Here is an 18,096-nt window from a genome sequence, read left to right as displayed (position 1 = left end):
TTGAGACTGTTGAGTGCACTCGGATTCTATTGCAAGACCGAATGCTCAATTATGACATTTCTTCTTTACTATGTATCTCTAACACCAAAAAGAAATAATAAGCAGACTTTCAAAATCGATGGAAAAGGTCTATAGTAGCAACATTGTCCAATTCCAGGGTTCCATTTCGAATCACATCACAACGTAATCAGCAATTCTCCTGCTGGTCAACCAACTGGAGTCTTGGTCTAATGTCACGAGCAAAAGAATTGATGATGGACGGAATGCTGAACAAATCAAACATTCACCTCCAGTCACAGATCTGGGTTTAATTCATCATTTTTTGCTCCCCACCCCAATTTGAACCCAGCCACATGCAAATCAGTCTTGACCCTGATCCCCACGGGAACAATCCAGCCCGAACTGCCAGGCCAGGTCCTCTCTGGACCAGAAACAAGCATCCTGAGACTGGTTGTGTGGTATCAATCAATCAATCAGAACATTTATAGAGCGCGCTACTCACCCGTGAGGGTCCCAGCCCGCTAGAGGGGGAGGGGGGAGTGTAGGAGAGTTGGGTCTGCTTTCCTATGGTCACCCCAATTTTTGCTTTTTGCCTCACTGGTTTTCGACTTAATGTGGCTGTGGGCCTGCTAATCAGACCCACAGCCTGCTGTTCTCTCTCTAAAATTCACATCCATGTACTTTAGGTACATAACCAATTGGACATTGGGTCACCTTATCGGCCCCTGTACAGTGTACTATAGGTACCCAGGGCATAGGTGCATCCAAGGCCTACCAGGGGCTGCAGCATATCTTTTGCCACCCCTGGCTGGCTATCCAAACTGACAACTGGCTGATCACTCAACTAGGGCAAGGTCGTGTAAACACCCCTTCCTTAGATATAGTATACTTATATCTAAACCTATATCTGGACACATATGCACCTATAAGTCACTCCTATGGCAGGCCTTATAAATCCTGGAGGCAGAGTGCTTGGTTTTATGTGAGATGGTGCTCTAGCATGAGCTGAGCCTGTCTTCAGCTTTCGGGACCAACTCCCTTTGCTGTTCTGGGATATTGCCATACCATATACTCTTAAGTGCATTATAATCCTCGCAGTTACTTGCTAAGTTTGGTTTGGCTTTATCAAAACATGTCGTGTAAGGTGTCATACGCTTTGGAATACTACCCCCTCGCCAGTTCTGGCAACGGGGGTAGCATTCCACCCTTCTAGAGGGAGAAGACATGTTACTTTGCTTGAACGCGGTTAAATCTAACCAGAGCCCCAGCATCACAAAATGGATGCTACTGCCACAGACACGAGTCTGGCCTCCTGCTGCTGACCGAAACTCCGGCAGGGGAGGCCTGGACAAATGGTATACTGTCACAGGGAGGTGTTACACCACCCAAGACAGGAGATAGTGGATTGTAGCAGGGAGGGTTGAATGAAACTAGACACTGCCTGGGGCGCACAAGGCACCCCTTGCATAGTCCAGTTCAAACCGGTGCTGGGGCACTCCAGCCCCAGCTCTGGCGCGAAACTGGACAAAGGGAAAGGGGTGTAACCACCCCCTTCCTGGGTCCCACCCACAGGAGGGACCTAGCAGGTGTTCCAGCCCCTTGATTTGGAATAAAGGTAGGAGCTGTGCCAATGCAATTTAGATCATCCTGACTGAAACTTTGAAACATACATCTGGACCCAGCGGCGGCTGGTCCATGGGGGCGTTTGGGCGCCGCCCCCCCACGGCGAAAACGCGGAAGTTTCTGTGTGGGCGGTGTTACTCGAGGGCAGGGGGGAGCGGCTTGCCCACTGTTGGTAATACTGTCTGTTTGGGTAGCCTGAGAGGCTACCCAAACAGACAGTATTTACACAGTAGGCAAGCCGCTCCCCCCTGCCCTCGCGTAACCCCTCCCACTCTCCCTGCTCTCTGTATGCTGCTGTGCTGCAGCATACAGAGAGAAATGACGTCAGTAGGGGGCAGCCGGCCGAACCTATCACAGCGCTGTGCTGTGGTGGAGGGGAGGGAGGCTGCCTGCAGCCTTCCTGCTGCGTCACGACGAGTCGAGCACCATGGGAATTTCAAACTGGACGGCGCCGCGGGAGTCAGGACTTGAAAGCGGGAAGCGGAGCCTAAGGTAAGTTAAGTTTGACTTAACGTTAACATGGGCATTTTGCTCAGCCCTCTCTAAAGTGCACATTCAAAGCGCCGGGTATTATTTCCTGGGAAATCTCACATTATGTGAGATTTCCCAGGAAATAATACCCGGCGCTTTGAATGTGCACTTTAGAGAGTGTTCATGCACCAGGCGGGGAGGGAGTGCGAGACACTCGATTTTAAAGCTTGAAACGTTTGTGTAACAATTATGGAGCTTTTAGGACATAGGATTAATGATGGACAACTGTCTTGCTGTATTGGTGGTTTGGTTTAATAGAGATAGTGGCCCCTTTGGAAGTTACTAGGCAGGCGCAGTGGCGTACGGAAACTGACTAGTTCTCTAATCTCCTTGATGAAAGCAGCCAAAATTTCCAGGGGTAATTTATGGATGGTTCACCGTCTGTGCAGTCTGGAAGGCCAGAGAGGGTGCAAGGGCCCGGAAATCAAGATACGTTCCAAGGTTTGGACCCGTATCTCTCAAGGCCGGACCGGGGAGGATTAATGATTTCCTCGGATGTCAGCAAGAGGGAGTTCTCTCACTGAGAGGAGAAATTGTCTCCGACTGCATGAAAGAACCTCTTCCGGTGTTTGGCGTAATTAGTAGAGATTGTGTAATCGTTCTTGTAAATGCCATTGGAATCCTCTCTCAGCAGGTACCGGTTCCTTAAGCAGCTCCTTTGAATGTGTCAGTGGGGGTTGTCACTGAAATCACTAAGGTCTTGTCTGTGTTTGTTCATTGTCCAACTCTGGACGGCGAGCGGGCAGTTGATACGTTGCCATCATTTTTATAGCACACTTCTGCCATTTGTTTGACCTCGCAGCGCTTTCCAGTTCTGGCTCCCTTCTACTATGAGATTTGGTGTTTTTTATTGACTGCAGTCATTTTGGTCCACGGTGATTGCATGTGGTTAGTGAAGATTGAGCTGTTCGACTATAATTTAATGTTTGTGCACACATTGGTTCTGTAAGAGGTGTAAAATATGTACAAACCTCCAAGGGGTTTGCCCTGTTGTTCAGCGCTATGCATGTGGATGCTGCGTGTCTCAGAACACTAAGCTGATTATTTGTTCCTAGAAGTTGAATGATTGTCCATTACCCAGTTTGAAGTACTGTCAGAGGCGGTTTCTGAAGTAATCTAAAACTTGCTAAATACACCATACATAACTATATTTTTTCAGAGAGGTATTCCCCATTCAAAAACTGGCTGTTCGCTAAAAATATGTTAGATACTCTCATGATGTGAAATGTGCATACATGATGCATGTTAAAAATACAACGTGGAAAATGTGGCTCTAACTTTTTATGAGGTCCAAGTGCCATAATGTTGATTTTGTACCAGCAGCCAGCTGTGCTTTGAAGTAATATGATTCTACTACCTTATGTGCTTAGGTCGCGTGTGGGGATTATAGGAATTGGTACAGTCAAAGTCCAAATAAGTGGAGAGAATGGAGCCTAAGGGCCAGAGCTCCCAACTTCAAAAATGGGTGGGGTACCTGGGTTGAGTCTCACTCTCGACGTTTCACTACATCCTGTGAATCTGCGCAAATCACCTAATCCTGGAGCCTAACAAACAAAAATGTGACCTTTCCTGTTTGTAAGGTAGGTGGGGGTCATGTAAAATGCTTCAATGTATTCCGTGCGAATTAGCGTTATTTAACTCTGCAGAAACAGACATTTCTCATAGTTTTTTAATGTGCGCATTGGAATTTGTCTTGTGTGTTCCTTCATAAACTTGTTGTGCCCGTGATTGTGAAACCAATTGTTCTGCGGGATAAGGAAGGGTTATGTATTGGCTGAAGTAACCACTCGTTTAAACTCATTGCACAGCACTCTGACCTCCAGAGAGCTGGCTTAGTACTATTATTGTGAAAAATGTGATTTACACACGAGAGAGAGGGGCCACTGCAAGCTGTTTCATAGTTTTTCACTGTGGAATTGTATTTATTTATTTATTTATTTATGCAATTTTACATAGCGCGGACTTTACCCGAAGGTGTCAGAGCGCTTCACAATAGGAACAGAAATGATACAAACTGAGAACAACACACGAGCAACAGATTGCAGAGGCATACGTTACGTTACATACGGTAAAGTGATAATTGTGAGCAAACAAGAATACATGAGGTAGTAAAAATTGTGAGAAACCAAAAATACATGAGGTAGACACGGTAATTGTGACACTTGTGAGCAAACAAAATACATGAGGTAGTAAAAATGTGGGCTACCAAACATACATGAGGTAGTAAAAAGTGCACAGGAGGAAAAAGTGACAAGTGTGCAGGCTACAAGAGAAAATAGAGTATAAATTGCGGTATAATACTGCAATATATGTTAGACACTCAAGCACAAGAACAAACGATTACGTAGGCAAAAGTGGCACTTGTGCAAGTATCAAAGGTAAAAAACATGTGAGAGGAAGCAAACCGTGTGTTACAGGGGCAAAGTGGTGAGTGCAAGTTGCAAGAGGGTACCAAACACAAGTACATGGATAATACTGCAATAAAAGGCAAACACTCTAACCGCAAGAACACACTGGGAAGGCACTTCCATGGACATGAGAAGTAGAAATTATCAGTAGTGGGAGATCTTCCTTCAGATAAAAGAGAGTTACTTTTGGAGGTGTCTCTGGAGGAGGAGAGCTTTGAGGTCCCTTTTAAAGGCCTGGGAGGAGGCGGTGGTCCGGAGCTGAGGCGGGAATGAGTTCCAGATTCTCACTGCGTTGCCTGAAAAGGATTGGGCCATCGTTCTTTCCTTCTTGAAAGTGGGAGGTTCAAGCAGTAGATTCTCCGCATTGCGTGAAGGTCTAGAACCTCCAGAGAGTTTGAGTTTATTCGCCAGGTAGAGAGGAGAAGAGGAGTGCAGGGCTTTGTGGGTGATACAAGCGGTCTTGTAGATAGCTCTAGCCTCAAAGGGAAGCCAGCGGAGGGTAGATAACATCGGTGTGATGTGATCGCTTCTTTTGGCCCCATAAATGAAACGAGTTGCTGAGTGGAAAACAGACTTAAGTGGGGACAAGTGGGATTTGGGGAGGCCAGTAAGAAGAGAATTGCAGTAGTCGAGTCTGGAGAGGACCAGTGCTTGCACCAGGGTTATAAGGTCCCGCTCCGCGAAGAAGCAACGGATTCCCCAAAGAAGGCGCAGTTGGTATCGTGCTGATTTCGCAATGGAATTGATGTGGGGAATTAGATTGAGTTTTTTGTCTAGTATGACACCAAGGGATTTGGCGCTGTCGACAATGATGGGTTTATTGTTTAGTAGATTCATCTGATCCATCCATGATTGAACTGGGGGAGGAGAGAGTGAGGAGGAGAAGAGGAGGAATTCAGTTTTGGAGGGATTCAGAATCAGTTGATGAGTTGACATCCAGTTTTGAATGGAGTCGAGAGTGGAGCTTAGGATGGAGAGATCGTGAGTAGAGGCAATCTTGAGGTAGAGTTGAGTGTCGTCAGCATAAAGATGATAGTGAATCCCGGATTTACTTAGGAGATTTCCCAGTGGTTCTAAATAGAGATTGAACAGTGTGGGAGCAAGTATCGAGCCTTGGGGAACACCTTGATCTACCGCCACAGGAGGTGAAAGACTGTTCGCTATTTTGATCATTTGGGATCTGCAAGAAAGGAAGGATGCAAACCATTTAAGCACAGTGCCCTCGATGCCCATTCTCTGTTGAAGAATATTGAGGAGGGTGTTGTGATTGACAGTGTCAAAGGCTGCGGAAAGGTCAAGGAGAATTAGAAGACAGGACCCCCCTGAATCGAGTATCCTCAACGCATCATCAACCACTTGCAGTAGGGCTGTTTCAGTGCTGCAGTTTTGGATTAAGCCGGACTGACAGTGGTCTAGAAGATCATTGTCCTTGATATGACAGGAGAGTTGTTTTGCTACACATCTTTCTGTGATCTTCGCCAGAAAGGGAATGTTAGTGATGGGGCGGAAGTTGTTGAGGTCATTCGCATCAGCAGTGGGTTTTTTCAGAAGAGGGGTGACCTGCCCAGTTTTGAAGGAGGCAGGAAGGGAGCCTTGCCAGAGGGAGAGGTTGATCAGAGTGGTCCAATAGGAGAGGGAATGGGTATAGAAGTCAATGGCAATGGCACTGGGGATAGGGTCAAGAGAATGGTTGGATGGCTTTGTTTCTCGTATGCACTTGAGAAGGGCATCTTCAGATATGGGGTCAAAGCTCTGCCAAATGGCTAAGGATTTGCGCTCCTCTGGAGGGGTAGGATGAGCGACCTGATCCACAAGTGATTTCACTTTTTCATCGGAGAAAATAGCAAAATCCGCTGCTCTCTTTGTAGAATCATCCACCTTAATTTGAGCTGCCGTGTCATTCCATCTGACTCGTCATGAGCCCTGGCCTCAGCCCTGTCTGCTGTCTTTATGACCTGACAAATGGCTTGCATGCAGCCTACATAATAAACTCACTGGTTTTCTGACCTCAGGCGCAGACAAATGTAACCAGTAAAATTCAAGCCATTTGCCAGGACATAAACTAACAACAAAAACACAGGGCCCGCCTGGTGACAAATTTGCTTGAAAATTAGCCATTGCCCTCTCTTTTTTCCCCAAAGTTTCCCGGGGGAGACCCCCCCTTTCCTGGGCTCACTCGCTATAGGGTGCTCATCCCAAACGTTCCCGCCCTACCACTTTAAAATGTCACCAGCCGCCACTGTCTGGACCCTTCGACATCCTACTCGACGTAGAAGACTGAAGAATCTCCCTTGTGGTCAAGGAGTGGCCACCCTGTGCAAGCAGGCACCATCAGCGCGACAAGACTTTCTTTGCCGTTGCTCCTGCCGAAGCTCGAACAACAGAGACCAACAAGACCTGGACTCCCAGACTTCCAACAGCCCGATCCATAGTCCTAGCAAAGCTTAGACCCGTGGAGGCGACGAAAGACGTGGGACCGGTCATCTTGAAAAGTCAATGAAGTGCTTCCTGTACAGCTCCCGAGGTTCCCTTGATGCTGTGCTTTGGGGTTTGAAAAGCCCCAGCCCCGAGCAGCCTGTGCTCCAAAGATCACCTCTCCACATTCTCCGAGGGCTGCGTGGAGCCCTTTTGCACTTTTCCTGCTCGACGCATTGTCCGGTCGCTTGCCCGTTGGCTAGTGGCCTCTGTGACGACGAAACATCAAAACTACACTGCTGGTCTGGTTGCTCCAGACTGGCCCCAGCTCCCCTGAAAAGGAGCCATCGATCTGACCCTCCCGGTCCGATCAAGAAGACATCTTCGCATCCTGCGTGGGTTGCCTTTGCCAAGGCTTGGTGACTCCGAATCGAGTACCGACACCGCCGACAGCAAGAGCCTTTGTGGGACAGCTCGTGTTCAGCAGCTGGTCATCCTCGATCCTTCCTGGTCCACGTGGCAGCGGAGACAAACACCTCGACATCACCTGATTGCAACCCGATATCGCCTGGTTCCTTCCTGGTTCCTCGCTGGTCACTGGCTAGTGACCTGAACTCTGTCCCCTCTGCTTTCAGGTATTCTACATCTTCGATCCACCCGTGGATCCAACCGGACTCTTCTCTCCTGGCCGCCTGCAGCATCTTCATCTCCAGGCTCCATAGAACTTCACGATGAAACCCGACACACTTTGGCACCTATGCACCCGCTTCCTGTGGGTGAGGTAACGATCTAACTCCGGTGCTCCTATAGTGGATTACACCTCTAGTGTCCTAGTTTTAAGTGGCTAAGTTCTAATCCAGTCGGAAGTCTCCGAAACCTATAACTTTCTGATTTTTACGCACCATTGACTTGTATGGTAAACGCGGTTGCCTATAAACTCTGCACCCGTATCCTGTGGGCCTCTCCCGACCTAACCTTCATTAGTCCAGTGTAGGCCCAGCGATTCCCAAGGCCCTAGGCCTGTTCATTGTTCGTGACGTGGTACTTATACCACTTTCTTAATATATGGTTTGAGTGGCCACCCGGCCTATCCATAATTGTGCAGCTTATTGTATGTTATACTGTGTTCTTTGTTTAACGCTTGTGCTCCTGTGCTCATAAAGAGTTAAGGGGATTATTCTAGAAATAAATACATATATTTTATAATATATAACTTGTGTGGTGTCCTTTCATTTGGTATTAAAAGGGATTGCATATGGTAAAACAGCTGGATTCACATGCCCTCTTGAGTTTAGCCTAAGACTGCTCTGTCCACACTACCATTAGGATAGCTGGTCTATAAGGTTGACTTACAACCAATGACCATAAGGATCGTTTGGACTGGTGCAAGGGGCTCACTAGAATAGTGAACACCATATACCAGGCCAACTTCTCACAGGGAGGAGCAGCAGCTACTGATCGAACAGCCAGGTCTTAAGGAGTCTCCTGAAGGTAAGCAGGTCTTGGGTCCATCGCAGGTGGATAGGGAAGGTATACCATGTCTTGGCGGCGAGGTGGGAGAAAGATCTGACACCGGTGGTCGCTCAGCGGATGCGTGGGATGGTGGCGAGGGCCAGGTGAGAGGAGCGAAGCTGGCATTTCGGTGTGTAGAAAATGAGTCGTTCGTTGAGGTATGCTGGTCCGGTGTTGTGGAGTGCTTTGTGGGCGTGGGTGAGGAGCTTGAAGGTGATCCTCTTGTTGACCGGGAGCCAGTGCAGGTCTCTCAGGTGGGCGGTCATGTGGCTGTGGCAAGGGATTCCAATGATGAGGCATGCAGAGGCGTTTTGTATGCGTTGGAGTCTCTTCTGGAGTTTGGCCATAGTTCCCGCGTAGAGGGCGTTGCCGTAGTCCAGTCTGCTGCTGACGAGGGCTTGAGTGACCGTCCTTCTGGTTTCAGTGGGGATCATTCTGTAGATCTTGCGGAGCATGCGGAGGGCGTTGAAGCAGGAGGAGGAGACAGTGTTGACTTGCTGAGTCATGGAGAGCATTGAGTCCAGGATGAAGCCCAGTTTGCGAGCGTGGTTAGTGGGTGTCAGGGCGGGTCCCAGCGTGGTCGGACACCAGGAGTCGTCCCATGCGAAGGGGGTAGCGCCGAGGATGAGGACCTCCTTCTTGTCGGAGTTCAGTTTCAAACGGCTGGTCCTCATCCTCTCTGCGACGGCTTTCATTCCTTTGTGCCAGTTGGATTTGGCGGTGGCCGTTTCCTTGGTGAGGGAGAGGATCAGCTCGGTGTCGCCGGCGTACGAGACGATGTTGAGATGGTGTGCCCGATGATGTTGGCGAGTGGTGCCATGTAAATGTTGAAGAGGGTCGGGCTGAGGGATGAGCCTTGGGGTACACCACAGGTGATTGTGGTGACTTCGGATCACAAGGGGCGGAGGTGGACTCTCAGAGTTCTACCATTGAGGAACGAGGTGATCCAGTCCAGGGTTTTGTCTCGGATTCATGCGCCATGGAGGCGTGTGCGCAGGATGTGGTGGCAGATGGTGTTGAATGAGAGGTCCAGGAGGATGAAGGCCGCGGTTTTGCCGTTGTCCATCAGGGTCCTGATGTCGTCGGTGGCGGCAATGAGGGTTGTTTTGGTGCTGTAATTGCTGAGGAAGCTGGATTGGGAGGGGTCCAGGACATTGTTCTCCTCCAGGAAGTGGGTCAGTTGGCGGTCTTCTCGATGACTTTCGCCGGGAATGGGAACAGGGAGATGGGTCAGAAGTTCTTGAGGTCCTTTGGGTCTGCCTTGGGTTCCTTGAGTAGAGCGTTGATCGCGGCGTGTTTCCAGTTCTCTGGGAATGTAGCGGTCTCGAAGGAGGTGTTGATGATCTTTCAGAGTTGGGGTGCAATGGCGGAGCTAGCCTTGTTGAAGATGTGGTGGGGGCAGGGCTCGGAGGGTGAGCCGGAGTGGATGGTGTTCATGATTTTGATGGTGTCTTCATCGTTGACGGTGTGCCAGGAGAGCAGAAGGTCGGTGTGTTCGGTGGGTGTTGAGTCGGGAGTGTCGTCGACTATCGTTGGTGTATTCGTGTCGAAGCTGTTGTGGATGTCTGTGATCTTGTGGTGGAAGAAGGTAGCCAGTGAGTCACAGAGTTCTTGTGACGGCGGTACGTCATTGGAGCTGGGGGTGGCGAGTTCTTTCACAATTTTGAAGAGCTCTTTGCTGTTGTTTGCTTTGCTGTCGATGCTTTCCTAGAAGGAGGTTCTTTTGGCGAGACGGATGAGTTGGTGGTGTTTGCATCTGGTGATCTTGAGGGCTGCGTGGTTGTTTGGTGTCTGGTCATTGCACCACTGCTTCTCCAGTCTTTGGCAGGAATGCTTGGAGTTCTGGGGGTCGGCGTTGAACCAGATGGCTCTCGTGTCAGTTCGCCTGTTGGAGGATTTCCTGATCGGGCGAGGGTGCTGGCTCAGTCGTCGATCCATTGTGTAAGGTTGCTGGCTACTGGCTTGGTCTCTGAGGGCTCGGGTCTCTGGCGACAGTGGTGATGAGCTGGTCTTCTGTGACTTTTTTCCAGCTGCGTTGTGGGATACGTTTCGGTTGGTTGTGTGGGGTGTGCTTCTCGAAGGAGAAATGGATGCAGTGGTGATCGATCCAGCGGAGTTCGGTGGTGTGGCTAAAGGTGACGTGGTCGCTGGCGGAGAAGTTGGGGTCGAGCGTGTGTCCGGCGGAGTGGGTGGGTGTCATGACGAGCTGTAGGAGTCCAAGGTTGGCAAGGTTGTCGATCAGCGTTGTGGAGTTGTTGTCATTGGCGTTCTCAAGGTAGAAGTTCAGGTCCCCGAGGAGGATGTAGTCTGTGGAAGCGAGGGCGTGCGTGCTGATGAGGTCAGCGATGGATTCGCTGAATTGTGGGCGGGGCCCCAGTGGTCTGTAGACAAGGGTACCTCTAAGGGTGGTGTTGTGATTGACGTGGATCTGGAAGTGAAGGTGTTCATAGATGTATGTTGATATTCTGATGGTGTTTCTGTGGACGATGGTGATTCCTCATCCTGGTCTGTTGTTGTTTCGGTCCCTGCGTGTGATCTTGTGTCCGTCCAGGATGGCTATGGCTGTGTCAGGCGCCGAGGAGGCGTTCATCCAGGTCTCTGTCAGGAAGGCGACGTCTGGTGAGGATGAATCAAGAAATTCCTAGAGTTCGATGGCATGCTTGTGGGCTGAGCGGTTGTTGAGTAGTATGCATCTGAGACTGTTGTGGCCTGCTTTGGTGGGATAGGCGGGCCGTCCTGGTGTGTGCTGGCTGATGTAGCTGCAGTTCCGTCAGGTGAATGGGTCCGTGTGTGAGTTTCGGTGAGGCCTGGAAGCAGGTGGAGGATCGGCCGACGTTGAGTGCGTGGAGTGTTTTGGCGTTGTATCGGTGTCAGGTGTTGTGGCGTTTGTGAGGACCAAGGGGTCTGGCGCTGGGCGCGATCTAGGCGCAGACGGCTTGCCTTAGGCGCGCCAGCTGTCGCCATTAGAGGGGAGGGGGCGGGATCAGAGGTAGGGGGCGGGAACGGGCTGGATCGGTGGGTGGGACCGCAGGGGCAGCAGCGGTGGGAAAATGAACACGCAAGCACTCAGGACGGATACAGAAGAAACAGGGGGCAACAAGCAGTCACACAATAACAGGGGCACGATCACAATAAAATAATAAAATGATCACCCAGAAGGCAACACAGTGCGGGGATGCGGGAGGTGCGTTGGGAGCGGCGCAGGGAAAAAAATGGCGGAACTGCTTGCGAGCTGCAGGCACGAACCTTGGTCAGTGGAGGCTAGGAGGATGGAGTGAGGAGGAATAGAGACGGCGCTGCTGGGGAGAGTGCTGTCCTGAACAGGCGTCTAGGTCTCACCCCTCATCAGCCAGGCTAGCTTGAATCCAGGAGCGCAGTGAGCCCTAGAGCAATGTCTGGGCATCCCCTTCCCACTTAGGGTGACAAAAGCAAAAAGAAAACATGGTGGATGAAATGCTGAACAAATCAAACATTTGCCCCCAGTCACAGATCCGTGTTTAATCCATTGTTTTATTGCTCAAGACGCCACCCCTGTTTGAACCCAGCCATATGCAAATCACTCTTGACCCTGCTCCCCATGGGAACAGTCCAGACCGAATTGCCAGGCCAGGTCCTCCCTGCACCGGAAACAAGAATCCTGGAACCTGTACTGGGGGTGCATGTTTGACACTGATTAGCATTCCGTCCGTCCATCAGTTGTTCTTTTTTGCATTTTCCCTCTTGAGTGGGACGGACAGGTATACATATCACTGGAGTCAAGTCAGCCTGGCTGAGGTGGGATGATACCCCGAAACCGGTTTCCAGCCTGAAACTGTTTCTTTCTGCCTCGCAGCTGACATTCTGGGGCAACAGTGTAATGTAACTGGTGCTCATGTAAAGCGCTCCAAAACCTTCGGGTCAAGTTTGCGCTATATAACACTACAAAAAAAAAACACACAAAAAAACAGTGCAAGGTGCTACTGTCTGTTCTGCACACAGCTCTCCGGCTGATCTTCAGCCATTTATGTATAGGAAAGGTCTCCAAGGTGGTTGGTTTGGTTTCTTTAAAGAACACTGGGTGTGAAAAAACAGAAATGAATGTTTTATGTACATTGGGGATATATTTGGTATTTTACAGAGCTGAATCTTTTTCTCTGAGGCGGACTGTGGGATGCTCGCCCATTTCGGAAATATAATATATATTTTAGGGGGGTTATGGAGGGTACTGATAATGGGAAGAAGCTAAGTTTGAAGGAACGCAGAACTGCTCAGGGACTCTCTCTCCCATCAATGTGAAGGAGGCAGGTGGTGAGCAGGGTGCATGCTTCATATGCTCCCCTGTGTTTTCTGCCCTAGAGGGGCAGCATCTTCTATTTCATCCTCATTACTCACACATAATGTTAAGGGAGCTGGCAGTGTGCTTGATTGATCAGCAGCACATCAGCTGTCATACAGTACGAGTGCCTCCTTTATTTATTTCCTCAGCGCTGCAGGTCTCCCAGAAGTTGAACTGGTTGAGTTATAGAGCATGTTATGGGCCACTTTCCTATCCCACCTGTTGTCCCCAGTAGTGTCTCCTACTGCAAGGTGGAACAGTGAAGGCCTGTGTGGGGGGTCGGTGCCCATCATAAGGCCGTCACTGTCCCACTATGCATTGCAGCAGCCAGTGCTTAATCTGGTATAAAAATGATATTTGGAGTTTGCCGCCCACTTCCACTTTTGGTGCAGTCCACTTCCACCACTGGCATCTCCACTGCCTGCAGTTAGAATAAAAGAGTGACACTGCAAACAAACCTTGAGTAGGACATTTGTATAGACATAACCAGGATTTTTAGATGGCTTCCAGGTTTGTGGGGGCATCTAAACTTGGGTCAGAGCAGAACAACTACATGCAAGGAACAGTTTTCAGCATAAAACATATAAGGCCATATGTATCAAGCACAAATGCGTTCACAAACGCCGAAATTCGCAGAATTTCGGCTTTTGCGAACGCATTTTTGCTAAATGGTATGTATGTAGCAAATCTGAGTGCAAAATAAGGAATGGCAAATTTGCGATTCCTTATTTTTTATTGCATTTAAGGAATCGCAAATTTTGCGATTCCTTAAATGCAATGTAAGAAGCACCAGAAAAGTTCAATTCCGCCTTAAGGAATCGCAAATTACCACCAACTTCAAGTTGGTGGTAATTTGCGATTTCTTTCACAAATGCACTTTTTTGCATTTGTGAAGGTGCCCTTAGGGCATGTATGTGCGCCATATACGCACACATGTGAATTTCAGGGGTGCATCAGGGTGTCCTTATGACACCCTTGCACCCTTGAAGTTATTCTCAATTTGCGATTCACAAATTGCGAATCGCAAATTGAGAATAACTTCCCATTCAGTCCTATGGGCCTCCTGGCCCATAGAAATGAATGGGAAATTATTCCTTAATTGCGATGTGCAATCTTCTAATCGCAATTAAGGAATTTTAAGAAATCGCAAAAAAAACCGCGATTTTCTACATACATCCCTATTTGCAAATCTCAAATAGCGATTTTAGATTCGCAAATCAGGATGTTGGTACATCTGCCCCATAGTTAGCTAATGTTTTGGGGTTGAAGCACACAATTCTCTGCTACAAACTTCAATTAGTTACTTTCTTGACAGTTAGTGTTAGAGGTTAATGGGTATATAAGAAAAAACATCTTGATTTCTCTACGTTTGATGAGTAGCTAATTACGGATGCTCTATATTGCACTATATGTGATTTGAAAGCTGTGAATACCTACTTCATGTTTCCTAGATGGAACTGTCCGCACCTAAATGGAAATCCAGACTGAAACTGCCTACAGGAGCAAGCTTCTGGCTACAGCCTTCTACTGGCAGGCCCTTCAGCCTGGACTGGGCTCTGAGATGGGGGTGCCTGCAAGCCTTCAGGTGTCCCCGACTGCAGCACACTGCTTCTGAGATGTGCACACCCAGGGCCTGGTACTGCTATTTGAGGCCAGGGCCGGACTGAGAACACAAAGCAGCCCTGGCAATTCTATCAGACTGTCCCCGCAGGGTGGGGAGGAGGTTCAGGAGGTGGGTGAAGGTGTTAGTGTGAACGAAGCACTGCTGCTTAACTAAAATGGCTTCCACTAACAAAAATGGCCCTCATTGCAACAAAAACCAGCTCCCACACTTCCAGGTAACCCTTGTACCATATAGTAGGCCCTTATAAGTAAGTTAGCTTATGCCAGTTGTGGGTGAACCAAAAAGGCATATACATTTTACGTCTCAGTGCCCTGGCATGGAGGCATGTTTGGCAGGACTCAGTGCACTTTCAGAGTCGGAAAACGAAGAACAGCATCCTTCCTAAGGTTTGCGGGTGATCGTGCAAAAAGAGGCATTTCCTTAGCAGGTTTTTTTGGGAAAAATTATATCCCTGTGAAGAAAAAAAAAGAAAAGGAATACAATCCAATTTCACAGTGTGCCTCCATTTCCCTATAGGAGAATTGAACCATGAGAAGTATTTTCCATTGAGGAAGCAGCAACATTTGCAAAAATTGCATGACTTACTTGGTAGCATATCAGGAAAGCATCGACTGGTGTAGATTTCTAGTCCTAGTGCATGCCAAACTAAGCATTTGAAATCTACACCTAGATAGGATGCACTCTTTTAGGTTACAGATTTAAAAATATCCTTGTGAATCTGGCACGTGGTGTCGCGGGCAGGATAGTGTGCAACAAAATGTGTCAACATCTTTTTTCTATCTATAACTTTTTTACACCAGCCCTGAAACCTTATTGGACCTAGTGTAAGCTTTCGTCACCAAACAGTGCAAATCAAAATGTAGGACTGACAGAAAGAAAATGCTCAACATACATCACTCCAGAATGTAACTGTCTATGATGTAAGACAAGCTACAAGACAATGACATCATTTAGAAAGGAATGAAGGAACGCCAGCAATACCCATCCTTAAATACAAGACCAGTTAAATATGGCCGCTACTGTAAGCTGGCTGCCAGCATATCTTTTTTTGAACATCTACTAAACAGTTGTGGGAAAGGGTCCGCTTGTCATTTGCCTTTGTTGCTTTCTAATAGTGTCTGTCTATTGCAATAAGTTGGTATTCTAATTTAACCAATAACATTCCTCTTTTTTGCTCTGAGAACATCTGTATAATCCAATGTACAAACTATATAAAAAATTTTACCTGGGCAACTGGATCTTAAGCTCTTGCAGGGATCGAACACTCTTCATGCCTGTTTTTATTGAAACGTGGCATTCTACTCCAATAAGTATTTTACAAGTTTGTGTGCAGCTTCCAAAAAAGACATAACATTAAATGTCTACCGTGCCTATTTTTGGTATTATTCCAGGTGAATTATAAAAGTGCCTAGAAGCCACTGAATTCACAGAGGCGGTGCGGTTTATAAAAACTGGCATGCACAATGATAGTGTGGCTGAGTTTTCAATCAGATTTCCGCTTTCTATAACTGCTCTAACGCACACCCGTTCCGCCAGAAATTACACACTTACCGAATTTCCAAAATTGGAAATGGTTCACCCTGATTCAAGCGAATCACCAGGGGTATATCCCCGCAGGACACCGGGCAACCAAGTAAATCATGTAAGCAGCGGCCGTGCTTTGGGGTGGCAGGTCAAGTGCAAAGGCGCTAACTCTGTGGAACACCAAAATAAATACCTGTATATTTCAGGAATTGTCCTCGTGTGTGCCATGAAATGGAAAAACTGTCTACTAGTGAAATGGACAAAGCTCGCCACGTCCCTCGAAGACCGAATCCCGACAGTAGGTGCTGACAGCGTCTCCCCTCCGTTTCTATGGAAGCAGACAGCTAACCAGCGAGCAGCCACGCCCCCTGCGCTGCAAGCCCCGCCCTCCAGGCAGCGCTGCCAAGGCTGTGTCCTGCAAAAATTGCCCTCCGTTTGAAGGTATGGACTTGCTCGCCCTTTACAACATTTTCAAATGATTGTTGAGATTGGTGACACAATTTAAGTGTCTCACCGAGCAAACAAAATCCACCTAACACAACGGACTGTACCCAAAGGTCATTACAAGTTCACAGGCTCTGGCCTCGGACAGCAGAGCTGTTCTTGAAAAGGCACATAACTTGCAACCTCAGTTAACATACAGCAGAACTACCACTCTGGTTACAGCGACTTTACTGGCATTCATTTTAGACAGCAGATCTTCCCCTCGGGTTGCACCTATTTCACAGGTATTCGCATTTAGACAACATAGCTATCTTTCAGAAATCACAAACTTTAAATGCCCATGCCATGCAAAGCAGAAATGTCCCTCGAGTGAGACAGAACATATGCATGTTGTCAATATTTTTAGTTACTTCATTATAGTTTAATCGAGATTCAGTTAATAAATTCAGACGAACTGATAATATCAAATCGATAATAACTACAAAGACTCACAAATGATCCTACTAAATAAATACAAAACGGTTTGACGACTTGTTTAGCGGAGTAATAACTATAAAAATTCAAATGTGAGTATCTTTATATACTTATGCTCCGAGATGACCAGCAATGTATCTGCAGTGAAGAAAGAAAAGCTTCCGAGAATGAAACACGATATGGGCAATTGTCTCTGCTTTCAAATAGTCGACAGGTCCTGCTTCACTTGTTATACCATTAGGATCTGATCTCTACCGTTATAGTATGATTAAAATCAGGGCTTTAAGTGGGATGAAAAAACTGGGGGCAGTCTCTCATAGGGGCGCGTGCCCCAAGTAATTAAGGTCGTTGCTTAAAAACACCTGAAATGAAAATCTGTGCTGCCCCACTGGTATTCGGCGGCTTCTGTCATTGCATCCAGATATATAATACAAGTAACATTCTACTGACAATAAGCCAGGGCTATTGGCTTTGTCAATGGTTGTTAGTTGCATAAGATAAATAAGTAACAAACATAAACAAAAAGAACTCACAGCGGAACCTTCTGATTGCCAGCACCAGGATGCAGCGTGGTCTGTACCTCCCACGGCAGCCCCCTCACCCAGAGCTTGGACTCCTTTGGCTGTCCAAATTACTGCCACAACCTTGAAACATGGTGTGTGGGCCTGCAATGGACGTATGAATTCTGACATCCCCCCTAAATGCACATATAACAGAGTGGGCAGGGAGTCAAGACTGGATTACATTCTGGTCCCACTTTCCTTGTGGTCACACATTATTGACTTCCGGGTGACACCTAGGGAAGACAGCGACCACAACGCACTTGAACTGGAATATGCCCTTCCTGGCCTAGACGATAGAGGGGCAATGGCAGATGCCCCAGCCAATGGGCTAGCGCTGACGAACAATAGACGGAGAGTGAGGTGGGAGAAGCTAGCCTCAAATTCAGAGAAGGTTTCAGGGCTCTATGTCCGGATCATCCCCACACTTGAAAAGGTTTGTGCAATAATGGAGCACCCCAGCACTCAGGGCACACATAAACAGCTGTGCTCGGTGCATGAGGACCTTATCAAGTCTGTGACTGAAGTTCTCTTCTCGACAGGAAAGAGTGGTGGTGGTCGTTATATCCGCCCACTTGGTATAATGTTGTATGCCGTAAGGCCAAATCAGACCTGTTGACCTCAATAAAGGAAGGCGGAGTCAGATCTGTGATACAGGCCAGGAGA

At 48.0% G+C, this 18,096-nt stretch overlaps 1 protein-coding gene across 1 annotated transcript in view; it reads right to left on the bottom strand.

Moving 5' to 3' along the window:
- The window catches only part of LOC147683215 (uncharacterized), a 273,042-nt gene extending 256,758 nt beyond the window's left edge, over positions 1–16,284 (bottom strand). Inside the window, exon 1 of the mRNA XM_086943700.1 lies at positions 16,146–16,284. The gene's annotated coding sequence lies outside the window, so the exon portion shown is untranslated. The remainder of the gene's footprint in view (positions 1–16,145) is intronic.
- Between the last annotated feature and the right edge of the window lie 1,812 nt (positions 16,285–18,096).

The sequence above is a fragment of the Lissotriton vulgaris genome, chromosome 11 (assembly GCF_964263255.1).
Source record: "Lissotriton vulgaris chromosome 11, aLisVul1.2, whole genome shotgun sequence".
NCBI classification, from domain to species: domain Eukaryota; kingdom Metazoa; phylum Chordata; class Amphibia; order Caudata; family Salamandridae; genus Lissotriton; species Lissotriton vulgaris.
Note: the sequence above shows the minus strand (reverse complement) of the source record. Positions and strands in the feature narration are given on the sequence as shown.